This window comes from Ovis canadensis, chromosome 15 (assembly GCF_042477335.2).
Source record: "Ovis canadensis isolate MfBH-ARS-UI-01 breed Bighorn chromosome 15, ARS-UI_OviCan_v2, whole genome shotgun sequence".
NCBI lineage: Eukaryota > Metazoa > Chordata > Mammalia > Artiodactyla > Bovidae > Ovis > Ovis canadensis.
This window is the reverse complement of record NC_091259.1, coordinates 41,256,931-41,273,848: the sequence shown is the minus strand read 5'-3', so window position 1 is coordinate 41,273,848 and position 16,918 is coordinate 41,256,931. Positions and strand designations below refer to the sequence as shown.

Sequence of the window (16,918 nt, the reverse complement as noted above, 5' to 3'; positions counted from 1 at the left end):
TCTTTTGGGTTGCTTTCCCCGATCCATTAGACTACGTTCTCACTTACTCTCAACACATGCTGCATTTCTCTCTCCCAGTATTCACTGTGCTTGTAACTACTTTTTCAGTGCGTCCCCTTCCTTATAGCATATGTTTACTGTTAGTCTCAGTGTTGAGAGAAGTACAGGGTAAGTGGTAGATGCTCAGCAAAAACGAACAGCCTGGCTCCAACACCACCAGGTGTCAGAAATTTCCTGCAGCCTCACACAGTCCTAGGCTCTTCAGTCTGTCTGGGTTAGCATTTAGTTGTATTCAGTTGTACCTGTTTTCGTCCTCCATAAGCTCATAAACTTATGGTGGGAAGAGACCAGGTCTTCATTCTACATGCCTTACCTTCTAGCAGGATGCCAATGGTATTGATTAAAGAGGAAAAGCTAAAAGCCTGAGCCTTGTATGTTATACGTCTTCAGACCAAAGAGTCAGGAATGCAGAGTGAGGTGGTGTCGCCCGAAAACTCTGCAGATGAGTTACCCATTTCTGAAAGGAGATGGAGAAACTCTGGGAAGCAGTAGGAGCTGTACTTCAACAGTAGATGTTTTAAATCTACGCACTTCAAAAATGGGCCACGCCACTGCAATAAGGAGAAATCTTGAACCATTCTCGACTGGCCCATCTTCCTCATGACTCTTTCTCTACCAGGTACCTAAGCATCATTAACTGTGGCAGCTGCACTCTGTCTTGGGCCAGAACAGCTTCAGCTCTCACCTGACAAGTCTGCTCTGGCTTCCCCTAGTCCTTCTCCTCTCTGATACACCGTCTGCACTGCTGTCAGAGTTATTAGCCTAGAACCGACAGTGGATCATATTACCTCTACCTAAGCCTTTCGAGATTCACTGTTACCTACAGGATATAACCTTTTCCATTTGGCATCCAAAGCTACACGATGTTGCCCAAATCTACTTTTCCAGCTCAACCCTGCAATTTCCCTCCCGTGCATCTCGACAACCCAGAACTGTCTCCCCTTTAATACTCTGCTTCCTTCCTTGTCTTTACACTTTCTGGGCCTTCTGCCTGGAGCACTGTTCCCCATTTCCAGACATATATGCCTTTCACATACTTTTCTGCACTCACTCTGGGCAGTATAGTGGAGTTAGCTGTTCCTACCAGGGATTCACAGATGTGTTTGGCTTCTGTCAAGCTGCAGTTTGCCTTTACCGACCCAAAGACACGGAAATGTCTTTTTGCTTCTTTAAATCTGTGTGCTGTGTGCTTAGTCACTCAGTTGTATCCGACACTTGTGACCCCATAGTCTGTAACCTGCCAGGCTCCTCTGTCCATGGGATTCTCCAGGCAAGAATACTGGGGTGTGTTGCCATTTCCTTCTGCAGGGGATCTTCCTGACCCAGGAATCAAACCCAGGTCTCCTGCATTGCAGGCAGACACTTGACTGACTGAGCTACAAGGGAAGCCCATCATATACCAGGTGTTGAATAAATAAAGGAATAAGGGGACTTTCCCGGTGGCCTAGTAGTTAAGAATACGTTTTGCAATGGAGGGGACCCTGGGTCAACCCCTGGCTGGGGAATTAAGATCCCACAGGCCACGGAGCCAACTAAGCCCATGTGCCACAACTAGAGAGCCCACGTGCTGCAACTAATGAGCCCACAGGCCATAACTAAGAGTCCACATGCTGCAATGAAAGATCCCGCATGATGCAATTAAGACTGAACACAGCCAAATAAATAATATAATTTTTTTTTTTAATAGTAAAGGAATGAAGCCAAGGTCTTTGTGAGTCAGCTTGGTATCTATCTTGGCTTTCATTTCTTTCCTCAACTAGATTACTTGGCCTCTCTTTATGGTGAGTAGTTCCTGTTACAGAAGAGTTTCATTACTCTAGCTTACCGTTACCTACATAGTGAGGGGTTGGTTCTCCACTGTAAGATTTGTTGCCCATCTACTCTATGCATAACAACTGCATTTAAAGCAGTGTAGTGTGCTCAACACAAGGCCTTAAGAACATTCCAAGGGCAAATAAACACATGGGGAAAACGTCACTGGGTGTCATCTATGTCAGGCTCTAATGTCATTCTGCTGGTAATTTATGCAGCTCTATTTTTCTACTCAAATCCTTAAGTGCAAATAATTGAAGGTTGTCAAAACATTTGGAACAAGCATGACCTTCAAGTGTACAGTGAATAAGAAGTTGTTGAAAAAGCACTGGCCTACAAAAAGGGGAAAAGTTCACTCCTGAATAGCTTAAGACAAAATGAGTTTGTACAAAGCTCGATAGGAAACAGGAAGTTAAAGAGGAAAAAAAAAAAACTATGATAAGGAAGCCATAAAGAGAAATGCTGACCCAGAAAAGACGGATCTGAAAATGCAAAGGGAAACTTTTTGATACAGATGCAGGATCATTTCTCTGAGGGTTTTTTTTTTTTTCCCTTCTTCTTCTTTTTTAAAAGATGGGACTAAAAAAAGTGAGAATTGAACTCATAATTCTGTAAGACAAGCATGTCTGATGAAGGGGGAAAATGATTATTCACTCTACTAGAACTGCTTTAATGGAAGCTTCTTGATGAAAGCTGCATCTTAAAATACCCCTCCAGTGATGAGTTATTTCAAGCTGTGAATCAAGGCGTAGTTGCAGTGAGGTTTGTATGTGAAGTATGCCACATCTTCAGATATTCAGTGCTGACTACAACCCTCACTAGGCTTTTGGGACAGCTGGTTCTCATCCCAGTGGCATACCAGCAACCAGCAAATCTGCGAATGCTGCCCAAGCAAAAGGGGCGCAGCCCCTGAACCCTTTCCTTTCTCCTTGGTAAATCCCCCCCTGCCTGGGCAGAGTCCTTTTCTTTGGCTCAGCAGCTAAAGCTCATTTCCATTCTCCCTCTCTTCAAAGCAACTGTGGACCAGGCCCCCAGTGGATCATCAGGCCTCCAGCCCTCTCTGTGCTCACGAAAACCAAATGCCTTTGAAGACAGGAAGTCTCAAGAGAGGAGAATGTAGATTTCAAGGGCCCGATTCAGCCGTCCTGGTTCTTGTGCATCTTTCGACGTCCGCACCAGGTGTTCCCTCCTCTGATATCTCACCCCGTTCCTCCAGACAAGACATTACTTCTGTATTCATATATTTCTGTACCCACCTCTATTATCACACACTCTTCTGATCACTGTGATAATCTGCTCATACACCTTGGCTGCCTTTACGGCAAGGCCTGCGTTGTCACCAGTCTCCCTTCCCCCACGCCTCATGCAGGGTTCCTCAATGCACATTTGTAGAATACATGTATGAATGAATGCATTTCTGAATAAAGGAGGAGCATAGATTTTGTCTCTTGACACCCATTTACGGACAGGAACCAAACACGTCAAATGTCAGGGATGGGCAATGTGAAACTTGGACCGGGGCCAAGACTGGGGGCAAGGTGCCTGAGCCGAGCCACAGAAACAAGCAAATTGCATGGCTGGGATGTTTCCAGGGACTGATCGCTGACATACTCAGGCATGTGAAGACATATTTGAGGACGTTAAGACTCCCCTTTCCAAAGTCAATACCGGCATCCAATCCCTGCCAGACATCTTTCTCTGAAGCACATGTTAAACCGGGCAACAGGGAGTTCCATGAAGTCAAGGAGCTTGAAGAAAACACTTTGCAGTCACTATGATCTGGATTGAAATTTAAGTGGGGTTTGAGATGGAGTGAGGGGGGAAGCAGCCAAGGCGGGTCTTCTGGTGTGGAAGAGAACACACCTGCTGTGTGCGTGAAGCCACCTACTTCCTCTTCTGACCCCAACTCTCCCTCCCCACATCCACAGTCCGCCTCTATTTCCTACTTAATTGAAGTATAGTTGATTTACAATGTTGTGCCAATCTCTGCTATACAGCCAAGTGACTCAGTTACATACATATAGACATTTTCTTTCTTTCTTTTTTAAATATATTTCTATTTTCTATTTAACAAGAGGGCTTAGTGTCTCTAAAGCAAGAGAGGCCAATTACGCAACCAATATGGGTGGGAGACATGGGCTCTAATATTCCCAAAGACCTTCAAAACCTTTCTGTTGGATATTATTTGGGTATAGTTGAGACAGGCTGGAACTTGGGATCCTTTACTGCAATGTTTGCATCTGAACAAATGTCTCCTGCAGCAATAAAATACAAAGAAATTATAAGGGACTAAAAATAACTGCCTGTATGAGCAGTGGGAACAAATTATGGACAAGATACAAAAAGACCAGAGGAACCCAACTCCCACTTCTGAAGAGGCTAGAGCAATAGTAGGGTACTGTGCATGTCCCCTGCACACATTACCAAAGGGGTGGGCTGATCACCTAAGTTACCCTTCTGGTCTGACTCCTGGACACTCCTCACTCTATATAGGAAGCCAGACTGCACCCCTTTTGGGAATGAGCAAGGGAAACTGTTCTTGTTCTCACTCCCTCCTGCTGCAGTAGGGGACCCAATAAAACCTTGCCTAAATTTCTTGTCTGGCTTTTTAACAGTTTCTACTGATTAAGGAGCCAAGAACTCTGGTCGGTACCATAGCGATGAGTGTATCATATTAAGTCAGGAATTTCAATAGAACTCATTGAGAGAGATGAAAATGTTTCATTGGAGGCGGGGGGGAGGCAGGGAAAGTGGAATTCTAGCACCTATTTGAAGAGGAAAAGCCATTTTGGGAAATTGTAATTTAAAAAATCACTCAGCTTTTTAGGTCTTACAGCTAATTCCCATTGAACAGAGGCCAGAACACTGCCAGTCCCTTTGAACAAGCATAGGAAATTACAAGGGAAGACTTTTATGATAAAGTTGTTGGCACACATAGGTGACCCTCGCTTTAAGGTTATTTTAGATTAGCTCGTTCGCTTATGTAACTGAGGCCTGCTTGTTGGGAATGGGAAGCAGGGTGGTGGAAAGACAAACCATGATTTCACCTCCATTATAAACACAGGAAGTAAGTGGTGCTACAGTAGGGCCTCACAAGTTGTATTTTACAAGCCGCAGGAAATACCATGCGAGAACATGAGCCTATCTCGAAATGAGATGAACTCCAGGCATGAGCAAAAATCCTGCATCTCAGTTAGGATGCAGGTACTTAAAATGTGCAGGGCCTGGGCAAGAACGTAAAAGGAGACCCACCTATCCAATGTCTCATGCTTAGAAGTAATAAATCAAGCAAGCAAACTGGTAAATAAAATAGGTCCTATTTGGAGAAGGAAATGGCAACCCACTCCAGTATTCCCGCCTGGAGAATGCCATGGACAGAGGAGCCTGGGGGGCTACAGTCCATGGGGTCACAAAGAGTCGCACAAGACTAAGGGACTAACACCACACTATCCTCCTACTAGACACATTAGATTTCCTGGTTAGTGACTTCACATGCCTGTGCACGCACGGCTCAGGAGCAGATCAAAGCTCTGTCCACACACCAAAGAGCTGCTCCCTGCTCACCTTCAGGGTTAGGGGTGTCTGTCCTTAGGAGGCTGGACATAGGGGAGACACCCAGGAAGCAGCCTCCTAGTCCTTTGGATCCTTAATACCCAGAGCATGTGAGGTGTGTATGGTATGTGGGGGGAAGGATGCAGGCTCCAGGTAAGCATAATCCCTTGGATCTAGGGAGTCTTCACTGTCCTCTAAAGGGCAAAGCCACAGAAAACCAGGCTGTAACCCTCCAGTCTGAGATGAAGGTTGGGTACAACGACTTCATGTACAAGACAAGAGAGGAAAAAAGTGAGACAAACTAGTAACAGTGAAATGCCCACTCTATAATGGCTGTGGGCAACTTCAGAGCCTCCTGCAGACCATCGTAGGGAGATCCAACAATGGCCCCACTGTCAGGGAGGGAGAAGAAAGGGACAGATATGGACCAAGGATGAATAAGGATTCAGACAGCTGCACACAGGGTACTGGGGAGAAAAGCTGTCATGCCCGCGCGTGCAGTTCTGGCAACGTGCTGTGTTAACTGCTCAGCGGAGTTTGCCTTAGGTGGGCCTCTCTGGCTGAATCTAAGGAGACTCTGGTCTGATGGCAGGGGATGGAAAACACAAAGGGTGGCATTAAGTTCCCTCTGGCTGAGGAGGAAAGAGCTTCCAAAGACACAACAGGGATGACAAAGGGGTGTGGGGTGACATCGCACAAAGTCACCCCGGTTTAAAAGGAGTGCCCAGCCCTTCCGTGTGTCTCTAAGCCAACCAGGAACTTGGCCAACAACTTCAGGGTCCCTGCAGCATCCTCCTCGTGTGGCCTGTCATTGCAGTGCCAGCCTCCAGCTTCACGGGAAGAGTTGCACTGGTGGGCATGGAGGGCAGGGAGAGAGATCTAGGCCCTATTTCTTTACCTTTTCATTCTGGAATTTTCCAAACACATATGCAAGCAGACACAATAGTATAACAAACCACCGTGCATTTACCATCCAGCTTCAGTAACGACAAAGAGCAATGTTTTGCCAAATTGTTCATCTAGGCCTCAATTTTTTTCCTGGAATATTTTAAAGCAAATGTCATACATCATATCACCTTACCCCAAACACTTATTAAAACTTGTATTTTTCCCTAGAGTATTCCAAACAACCCAGTATATCGAGGTGATGACTTTTTCTTTTAACACAAGCACTGGGCCATGGTCATATCTACCATTTATGATCATTCCTTAATATCATCAAATAGAGAATCCACATTCTTTTCTCCCTGGTTATCTCGACAACATCTTCTTACAGTTACTCTGTTTGAATCAGGGTCAAACAAGGTCCCAGCCTTATTTCAGCCGGATGAAAAGCCCTTCGGTGTGGTTTAAGAACCAGTCCCTCTCACACACCTTATCCTGATAACCATTTGGTACTCCAGCTCAGAGAGCCGCGAGGTCAAAACTGAGGTCTTCCCAGCTTGGGAGCTCTAGCTTCCCAAGAACACCATCTCAGTGGGAACTGGAGGCGGCTGGGCCCCTGCTGCCTCCAAGGAGCCCACTCGAGTCCACTGGTTTGAGGACCAGTGTCAGGAGTTCCTGAGTGCTTACAGATTCAGGTCGCCCAGCAGCAGCTGGCGTGAAGCACAAGTGGGCTCCTATGCATTCTGGTACTGCCTCTACTTCTCAGGATTTGATCTTTCTAGTTAAAGGCCCAAAGCAAGCTGTGTGGGGTGCTACAAAGAGCTGAGAGCAGGAACTGAGGATGAGTTCTCTCTCTGCCCCTGTCTGGGTGGCCTTGAATGCAAGTCCCTCACCCATCAGTGTCTTCATTTCTGACATGAGAGGGAGGGACACTGCGACCCCGAGATCCTCCAGCTCTGTTATTCCATAATTCCAAGCTCAAAAGCCATCAACTGACCGTCATGTGTCTGGCACTGTGCTAGTTTTTGGGTGAACACTGGTGCCTCTCCTTCTAGATAGTAAGCAGAGGCTTAATCTTATTTTGGCACTGCCAGATTCTAGCACAGTGCCAAGCACATACTAGGCACTCTGGTAATGCTGCTGAATGAAGGGTCCAATCTAACCACCAATGACAGTGTATTCCCAGGGAGCCGGACCTGGTGCTGGGCTAGGGCTCACCTGTATCTCCTTGGAGAAGCTAAAAGTGTTTCAACAGGGAGCTGCTTCATGGAAAAGGAAAGTTCTCCTATTGTAACAAAGTGCTTCTGGGTCTTCTCAGCTCAGACCTACGATACAGGCCCTGGGCTGGTGGCCCCAACCTGTGGATTTTCCTGCTCAAGTTGAACCCCACCTGCTCCAACAGAAATACCAGAGAGTGGTCCTGGCAAAAGAAAGTGCAGAAAGCTGTCTGTGCCAATTTACAAAGGGGAACGTCTCCCAAGCAGCACCCAGAGTCCTTTCAGGCGTCTGTCTTCCTGAAGGGCCACCATGGTAATGATCTGTTGTTGTTATTCAGTCGCTCAGCTGTGTCCGACTCTGCAACCCCATGGACTGCAGCGCACCAGGCTTCCCTGTCCTTTACTATCTCCCGGAGTTTGCTCAAACTCATGTCCACTCAGTCAGTGATGCCATCAACCATCTCAACCTCTGTCGCCCCCTTCTCCTCCTGCCCTCAATCTTTCCCAGCATCAGGGTCTTTTCCAATGAGTCAACTCTTCACATCAGGTAGCCAAAGTATCAGAGCTTTAGCTTCAGCATCCTTCCCTTCCAGAGAATATTCAGGGCTAATTCCCTTTAGGATTGACTGGTTTGAACTTCTTGAGAGATCCAAGGGACTCTCAAGAGTCTTCTCCAGCACCACAGTTCGAAAGCATCAATTCTTCAGCACTCAGCCTTCTTTATGGTCCAACTCTCACACCTGTACGTGACTACGGGAAAAACCATAGTTTTGACTATACAGACCTTTTTCAGCAAAGTGACGTCTCTGCTTTTTAACATGCTGTCTACAGCTAAACCTTCTGTAAGGGAACTCAGTGATTCTGAAATCCTCAATTTACCCAGGACAACCACGCAGCTCTTCTTCAACATGTGCTAAGACAACAGAGCAGAAGGCAGTCCCTAAGGCATGAATTCCCTTTAGGTAAGGGCTGGTAGTCCTCTGGATAGAGAAGACGCACTGGCTGCTGTCCTGCCTGGTTGGGCAGGGAGGGTGAAGGGGCTGCTCAAAAGCCCTCTGGGCCCTTGGGTGGGACCTGAGTTTCTCAAATTCTCAAAGCTGGCACTGACAAAGTCTTGAACCATGACTCAGAATTAGGCTCTCTATTACCATGTCCACATCTGAGAGGCAACGGCTTTACGCTCTACCTAAGAACTAACATGAACTCTCTGCCTCGAGAAAAGACTTCCAGGAAGCTTGCCAGTAAAACCAAACCAAATCCCTTTCAAAACATGCACCAGATTCTGTGGTTTCCAGACAATAGCATCACTGCCCTTGTTCTTCTGGTGCACGTCTTGGAGGCCTCCATTCCCACCATCTGCTAGTCCTACTGTGTGTCACAGTTACCTCCTGACCTGGGGACAGGCAGCCAGGGAAGATGTCATTAAAGGGTAATCTGAGGCCTGCGGAGATCTTCAGATGTCATCGAGTGAGACCCTCCTCCCTCACACAGACAGCTTCCTTCCTCTGAGCCTCTCCAGCGACCTTAGAGAAAGCAGAAAAATCCTCCACCGTAAGCGAAAAGGCAAAGATACGATGTCTTGCCGACTGGGAGGAATCTGCACTTCTAGCTAATTACAGCCAGCTCTGGCCCACTGCTGTGCTGTGATGTGAAGTCCTGAAGCTTCTGTGTGGCTCAGCACATGTGAAAAAATAAAGAGAGAGAGAGAGAAGACTGTACACCAGACACCAGGAGAAACACGGGGAGCCACATGTGTGCAGGCAGGCGTCCCCGGCAGGACGCGGCTGCATGCAGCCCCGCACGGCCCTGGCGGAGACACAGGCTGCCCATTAAGGCTTACAAGTTTTAAGAGGAAGAGCTGGAGGGGAGGAAAAAACCCCAACAATTAGTAGTCTAATTTTTTAAAAAAGAAAATCCTGGAACCAGAACAAGAGGGGACTATTTCACTGAGAAATCATCAGAACAGTCCCAGTGTGAGATGCCCTTCCACTAGCATGAAGTGACTTATGTGTGAAAAGATTGATCACTTTCCCCCATGGCAGTCAGGACAGACAGAAGACTGTCCCTATTTTACAGAGCAGGGAAATAAAGTCACAGCAGAACTCTCCGCTAATAAATTCTGGAGGAAATAACTGGCCTAGTCAGAAAGCCCTTGATAAACATGATTTTTATTTTTCAAAGAGCTTGTTGGTATATGACCTGAAGAAGAAAATTATATATATTCTAGAAGTGTCCACACTTATATAAGGAAAGGAGTATAGTAAGAATCTAAATTTGTGTTTGTTTTTATCTGCATAAGTAAATGCTACAAGGAACTAGGCAGAGGGGATTCTTGTGGAGGGATGGGGGCAGGTGGGGGGTGGGCACAGGAGTAAGAGCAAGACTAGGAATGGGCAACTTTTCCTATCTTGATGCTTTCTGCATCATGAGAATGCTACCTATTAAATAATGAAATCAAATGCAAATATACTCTAGAGAAAGATAAAACAGGCACCGAACCCACAGTTTTCCTTCTGCGGGGGGAACAGTTGGAGAAAACAGAGTGCAGCACCCTGCTTCCCATGATCTAGAGATGGGGAAGGACAGGGAGCAGGCAAGCCCGCTGACCTACAGAGCAACCGAGGGCTGGACACTTAAGGCCCTTCTCAAGGCCACCCTGAGACTTATAGACAGAACTGGCACTGGATTCTCCATGCCTTTGTCTGCTGGCCACAGGTGGAGCTGGGTGCTTTCTGAAAGGGTGGATGACCACCATTCATCTTTAACGAGGGTGAGAGACTCAAGTCAACCAGTTGGTCTGTTTCCTTTTTTATTGTTTTATGCTTCTCCCAACAACTGGAATGATTTCGTGAAAATACAGACTTGAGCACGTTGCTCAAATGGCCCCACCGAGTGCCCTTTCTTCAGGCAATGTCCAAACCCCTTGGCATTTACGGTTCCTAAGACCATGCTCGCGGACCGGCTGTCTCAGCTCCTGCCTCCTCTGGAGGCGTCACATTCTCCACTTGATATAATTTCCTCCCTAGTTGGAATTTTTGTACCTCTGTGGCCCTGCTCACGCTGCTGCCCCTGCCTGGAATGCCTTTCCCTCTTTTCTCCCTTGGGTGGATTCCTACTGACCCTTCAAAATCAAATGCTGCCGTCTCTGCTAGGAAGCCGCCTCCAGCTCTGGCCTCGCCCCAGCCCCTTGCAGTGAGACACAATGGAGACGTGGACCTGAGACAAAGCTCGCCCAGGACACATTTCTCCTCTAGCTACATAACACACAGAAACTATATGGGACTAAAAGTAACTATATGCACGTGCAGCTGGGGCAAATTCTGGACCAAAAGATACGAAGACAAAAACTCCCAACTGCCATTTATGAAGCGCCAGGAGCAAAAACTGGGTGTTGGGAGCAAAAACAGGGTACTGTGCATGCCCCTGATACTCAACCCCATCAGAGGGGTGAGCAAACCACCTAAGCCACTCCTCGACCTCTGAACACACCCCTACCCTCATCCCATATAAGGAGCCAGCAAAGAAACCTACTACATGTTTTTGCTCCCTCCTGCAGCCGGAGCAGGAGAAGCGCCAACACAGCCTTGCCTGAATTTCCTGTCTGGCCTTTAGTCAATTTCTATTGACCGGGAAAGGCCAAGAACCTTGGTTGGGTATCAACAGTACACAGCTGGTCCCTCGTCTGTGCCCCCATGACACTCTGAATGTCCCGCTATTACAGGACTTCCCATCTGATGTCAGTGTCTGCTTCCGTGTCTGTCTCCCAGTAAACTGTGAACTCCTGCAAGGCGGGACCCCAGCTGTTCTCCTCGACGTCACAGCAGGGTAGGCCACAGAGCCGGATGTTTGGAGAGCAGTAGGCAGCACCTCCTAAGTGCCTGCCTTTGTTCTAAGTGCTCTTCACGTCCATCTAATCCTCACCACCCTAGGAAGTGGGAACCAGTGTCACAATCTTACAGATGAGGAAACGGGCACTGCAACATAGCCACAAGGCCAGCATGTGGCACAGCCAGACTGCGCCCATGCTTTTAACCATGATGTAATGACACCTATAATCAGTGAATAAATAACTGGAAATCAAGCCCCCGTTCCTAAAGCAAAGGTCCTCCAGAATCTAACTTCTGAAATTCCAAAGACGGCAGGCACACTGGGGATCGGGGCCAAGGAGGGGACCCTCCAAAGCTAATGCAAGCCTTTCAACCACAGGACAGTGTGCCCAGTGGTATGGGATGGCTGGAACAAGGGAGCACTGCCCTCCCGTGACCCTTACACGTTGGCATCTCCTCACCCACAGACACCAGAAAATTCATTCAAAATTTCCCACCCCCACCCCCAGGGCCACCCTGCATCCTTCCTATTACAATGAAACCTGAGATGTTGAGGTTTCTCCATGATGAGCTAGCTCCAAACACAAGGCACATGGAACGAAGAGAGATTTACCACCATCTTTCCAGGCCAGCAGCCAGTGGTTTTCGCCTCTGCTCTCCAGAATTCTTTCTTGGAAGTGGGCTGAAGATTTATTTGGGCATGAAGGCCAGAGTGGGGCCTCTGAAACCCTCAACTGGTGGTGGGGTCCCTCCAGGATGGGGCTGGGCCTGGCCACTGTCGGTGCCTGATATTCCCAGATAAATGACATGGAAGGATGGTCTGAAAAACTCCCCCCGGGGCCTGGGTTTCCACCATCGTCCCCAAACCTGCTCAGAGCTGCACTCAGGGAAGAACAGTTGTTGGGCCTGGTGAGTGAGACTCTTGGCACGCAATCAGAGTAGGAAGAAAACCAGTACCCCAGGGCAACTGAGAGAGGGGAGGAGTTTAAGGGAGAATCGAGTGCAAAGAGAACCAGGTTTGGAGACCGAGACTTTAGGCTGGAGCCTTGGCCCTGCCATTCCCTAAGTTAGGAATTTGGAATTAGTCATTTTATCATAATCACGCCCCATCTGCAAAATAGGTTAACAGCTTCCTCATGTGTTGTGAGGAACAAATGGAATACTATAAACAAAAGGGCTCTGTAATCTGAACAGTGATTTCAGAACCTGGCTAACTGTTAGAATTGCCAAGAAATTCCCTTTAAAAAGAAACTACAGATTTCTGGATCCTTCTTAAACCTATTCAATTAAGAGTCTCTTGCGGGGCACAGGAACCCGCATTTTAAAAAGCTCCCTGGGTGCTTCTGAAGCATGGCTGTAACTTTTAAAGTACTGTACAAAGGTTGCCATTACTGTAATTTTATGGTCAAAGAAATACTAGTCTGAGTATTATGCTTCAGGAGTACCCCTCAGGAGCTCCCCATCAGACAAGTGGAAGATTTCTAAGGGATGTGACTTCCTGATGGATGTCCAGAGAAGAAGCCCAACTCTGTACCAAGCTGAAGCTTGGGTATCCATGAACACGGGAAGGGCAGCCCTCCATGGGTCTATATCTCATTTGTGTTGGTCCCTTCTGCCACTGAGCATCCTTCTGGGGAAAGAATGGTCCCCAGACACACAGACATTCCCCACGCTGCCCCCTCAGAACCTGGCAGAATCCACAGTAGGATCCTGCAAGCTAGAAATGGACTACCGCAGGAAAAGGCAATCATCAAGGGTTTGATACTTGAGCTCCAGGGGTGCAGAGGAGAACCAGACAACACCTGTCACTACTGAGGGGAGGCCAAAGGCTGCAGGCCCGGAAGTGGGAGCACCAGAGACCTGAGACAAACTGGACCACTGACCGAGAGCAGTCTTAATCAAGTCATTCCCCCATCAGCACCTCTGTTTTCACCTGTAAAATGTGGATACTACTTGTTTATTACAGGAAGCTACATGAGAATCAAACGAAATAACAGACGTGAAGGGTTGCAGAGTATGATGGAAAATCACGTGAATTCAATGCAATGTTTTTATTCTTTAAAAGTATTATGACTAATATGCTGTACCGTGAATATGGAACATTCTCCAAGGAATTAAAATTTGTGCAACTGGTTCATTCAGTAAAAAGTATCCTCTATGAATATCATTCTCAGCCTCCCCAAGGAAAAGAAGTCTCACTCTAAGAGACATCCCCAAAGAAGGGATGGCATGTTCCTAAATTTCACCTACTAAGAGTTGGGCATGCTGATGAAATGCACTAAGATTTGCTGGGGAGCTATGAAGTCTTAAGAGGTTATGTTAGGTAACAACAGAGGAGGGTTAAGAGTGAGCAAATTCTTTGGGGTAAAGAGGAAAGAGATCCTGGAAGGCTTTTCGAAACCACTAAGTAACAAATGTAGCTCCCACCTCCAGCCCACGCACCACTGGAAATAACTTTAAATAATGCATCTGAGAATGTCTACAGAACAGGCAGTCTGGATTCAGGACTTTTAAAGGGATGGTGTTCCAATGAGGATCTTCTCAGGGAAACCATCTTGAGCATCACTGAATTCTTAGTCCAGATCATCCTGACAAATATCCTCAGGCAAATCTGAGCTAGAGCTGAGATCCTGGGATGGTAAATATCATCAGATGGAAAAAGAATCTATGGCAGAGAAAGATGAGCGGCCCTCCCAAACACCATGCTCCCGCTCCTATCCTCAACAGTGTGAAAGTTCTCTCACTCTAAGTGAACAGAGTTCAATAAAGAGCTGGGCTAGTCATTAGGAATCTGTTGTAAAAACTGACCTATAGCGTTTATTAATAAGTATTAGTGGAACATCTACCATGTGCCAGGCATTGTTCTGGTCCTGGGGATACAGCAGTGAATGAAACATACAAAAATCTTCACCCTCACGTGGTTTATGAGGACAGATAATACATAAATAAATATCTGCATCTTATGATAAGAACTTTGGAAAAGAACAAAGCAACGAACAACGGGAAGGGATTCCTGTTTTATATAAGGCAGTTTGATGAGATCATAAATGAACGAGGGAGGGAAGGAATCATATGGACCTCTATATGAAAAGCCTTCCTGGCAAGTACAAAAGGCTGAGCAGGAGCATGTTTCGTGTATTCAAGAAACAGTAAGCAGATCAGTGGCTTTGGTTCAAAGAGCGAGGAGGAGGGTACAAGGAGATGAAACTCAGAGAAATGCCAAGGAAATACACCAGATAGGAACTTGAAGACTTTAGGTTTTACTTGGCCCCTGATGGGAAAAACACGGTGTGTGTGTGTGTGGGGGGGGGGGGACGGGGGGGAGGGGGGTGTTGTGAGCCGCGGAGTGATCTAATCCATCCTACGTTGGTTGAAAAGTGAAGTGGTCAGTGTTTCAGCCCGGGAGCCTTCAACATCTAGAGGTGAGGGGATAAGTCAGAGCAGAAGCAACTGATGAAGGGGGATCAAGACAAGAGTCTCCTGGCAGGCAGGTGTCCTTAAGGAAGGAAGAAGGGGTCATCTGGCTCAAACACCAATGATGGTCACACGGAGGATTGAGAACTGCCTGAATCTACGTGCCAAGGCCACTGCCAACCGTGACAAGGGCAGTTTGTTGGGCAGAAGGTGGACCAAAACCATGGCTGGACTCAATTTACAAGAGGAGGAAACAAAGCAGAAACAGCCAGAGCAAATGACTCTTCCAGAAGTTTTATTCTTGAAGGATCTGTTTCTAATGCTTTAGGCTTTACGAGAGAAAGAGCTGCAGTGATCTCTCAAGATGCTAAGCTGGGGACTTCCCTGGAGGTCCAGTGGTTAAGACTTCGCCTTCCAATGCAGGGGGTAGGGGTGCAATCCCTGGTGGGGCCTAAGATCCCACATGCCTTGAGGCCAAAAAAAACAAAAATAAAGCAGAAGCAATATTGTAACAAATTTAATAGACTTTAGAAATGGGTCTACATGAAAAAAATCTTAAAAAAAAAAAAAGATGCTAGGCTGGACTGTTACAACCTCTGATCAGAGGCTCTTTTTTTTCTTTTCTTTCCGTTTTATTGAGATGTAATCGACATACAGCACTGTGTAAGTTTAAGTGTGCAGCAGAATGATTAGACTCACATACATCAGGAACTGAGACCATAATAGGTTTAGTGAACAGTCACCACTCCATACAGATGCAACATTCAAGAAATAGAAAAATGTACATATATATATATTTCTCTGCTTGCGGTGAGAATTCATAGGATTGGCTTTCTTAACAATTTCAGACACTCCATGACTTATATGATGGGAAAGGAGCTTGGCTCTAAGAGCTAATGATGTGCTTATACTTCAGGTCTTTCCCTCTCAGAGACCCATTTAGGGGAACAGGAAAGACGAGGAAAGAGAAGTGAAAAAGGAGGCAAGTGAATATGCAATATTTAAAAGAGTTTCAGGTCACTGAAAGGTTCCTAAATGGTTTCTTTTTCCATCACCAACATCACTAAAGTAACTCAAATTTCCACATACTCCAGAAAGTTCCCCAAGTAAATTTAGGACACACAGAACTGGACATTAGTGAATCTCTAACCCTCACCCAACCTTTGAAGAGAAAAATGAAGCTCAGAGAGGGAAGTGGCTTTCTGGCTCTTCCAATTATTAGTTGTGTGGTACGGGGAAGTTTCTTTTAACCAAGCTCAATGCATCAGTTAATCCATCTGTAAAATGGACAATTATAATACCCACCACCTTGGGTTGTAACAAAGATTAAGATAATCAATACATGTTTGAGTCTTAGAACAATGGCACGCAGTAAATGCTCAAAAACCATGACTTTTAATTGCAGTTAAGCAAGTCCATCAGAGGATTGGCATCACATTGGAGGAGCAAGGTATGGCAGTACCATCTTCTTTCTACTCCAAATTGATGCAAATCCTGACAAAGAACCTCATCTTCCTCTCCAAAAAAGACACACTCCATGGTTAGCTTCTCACCTCTGACTCTCTATCATCCCTTTATTCATTCTAATCACAAAGATACTTTATTCCAGGCTATTACTATTAACACAACAAATGCCATGACTGAGTGTCCCAGGAGCCCTTCATTATTTGCTTTTACATATATCTTACTTTGGGCTTCCCTCATGGCTTACATGGTAAAGAATATGGCTGCAATGCAGGAGACCCGGGTTTGATCCCTGGGTCTGGGAAGATCCCTGGGAGAAGGGAATGGCAACCCACTCCAGTATTCTTGCCAGGAGAATTCCATGGACATAGGAGCCTCACAGGCTACTGTCCATGGGATTGCAAAGAGTCAGACACTACTGAGCGACTAACACATTTACTTAATCCTCACACAAACCTGCATTACCCCCATTTTACAGACCAGGAAGTCAGTGCTCAAGGGTTAAATAACTTGTCCAGGATCATACAGCTAAAGGCAGCAGGGCTGAGAAAACCCAAGGCCATCGGACTCCATATGCTCACTCCTTCCACAAGCCGACACAGCTCTCAATGCTGATATCATGTACTGACGTCCCAGGGAGCTGCCAGGAACCCAGGGCCTGGGGCTTTCTGATAGGTCATTTTAGAA

The 16,918-nt window shown here is 46.5% G+C and overlaps 1 protein-coding gene across 1 annotated transcript in view; it reads right to left on the bottom strand.

Annotated features, from left to right (window-relative positions):
• UBASH3B (ubiquitin associated and SH3 domain containing B) overlaps positions 1 to 16,918 on the bottom strand; it is a 155,360-nt gene that overhangs the window by 74,047 nt on the left and 64,395 nt on the right. The window lies entirely within an intron of this gene.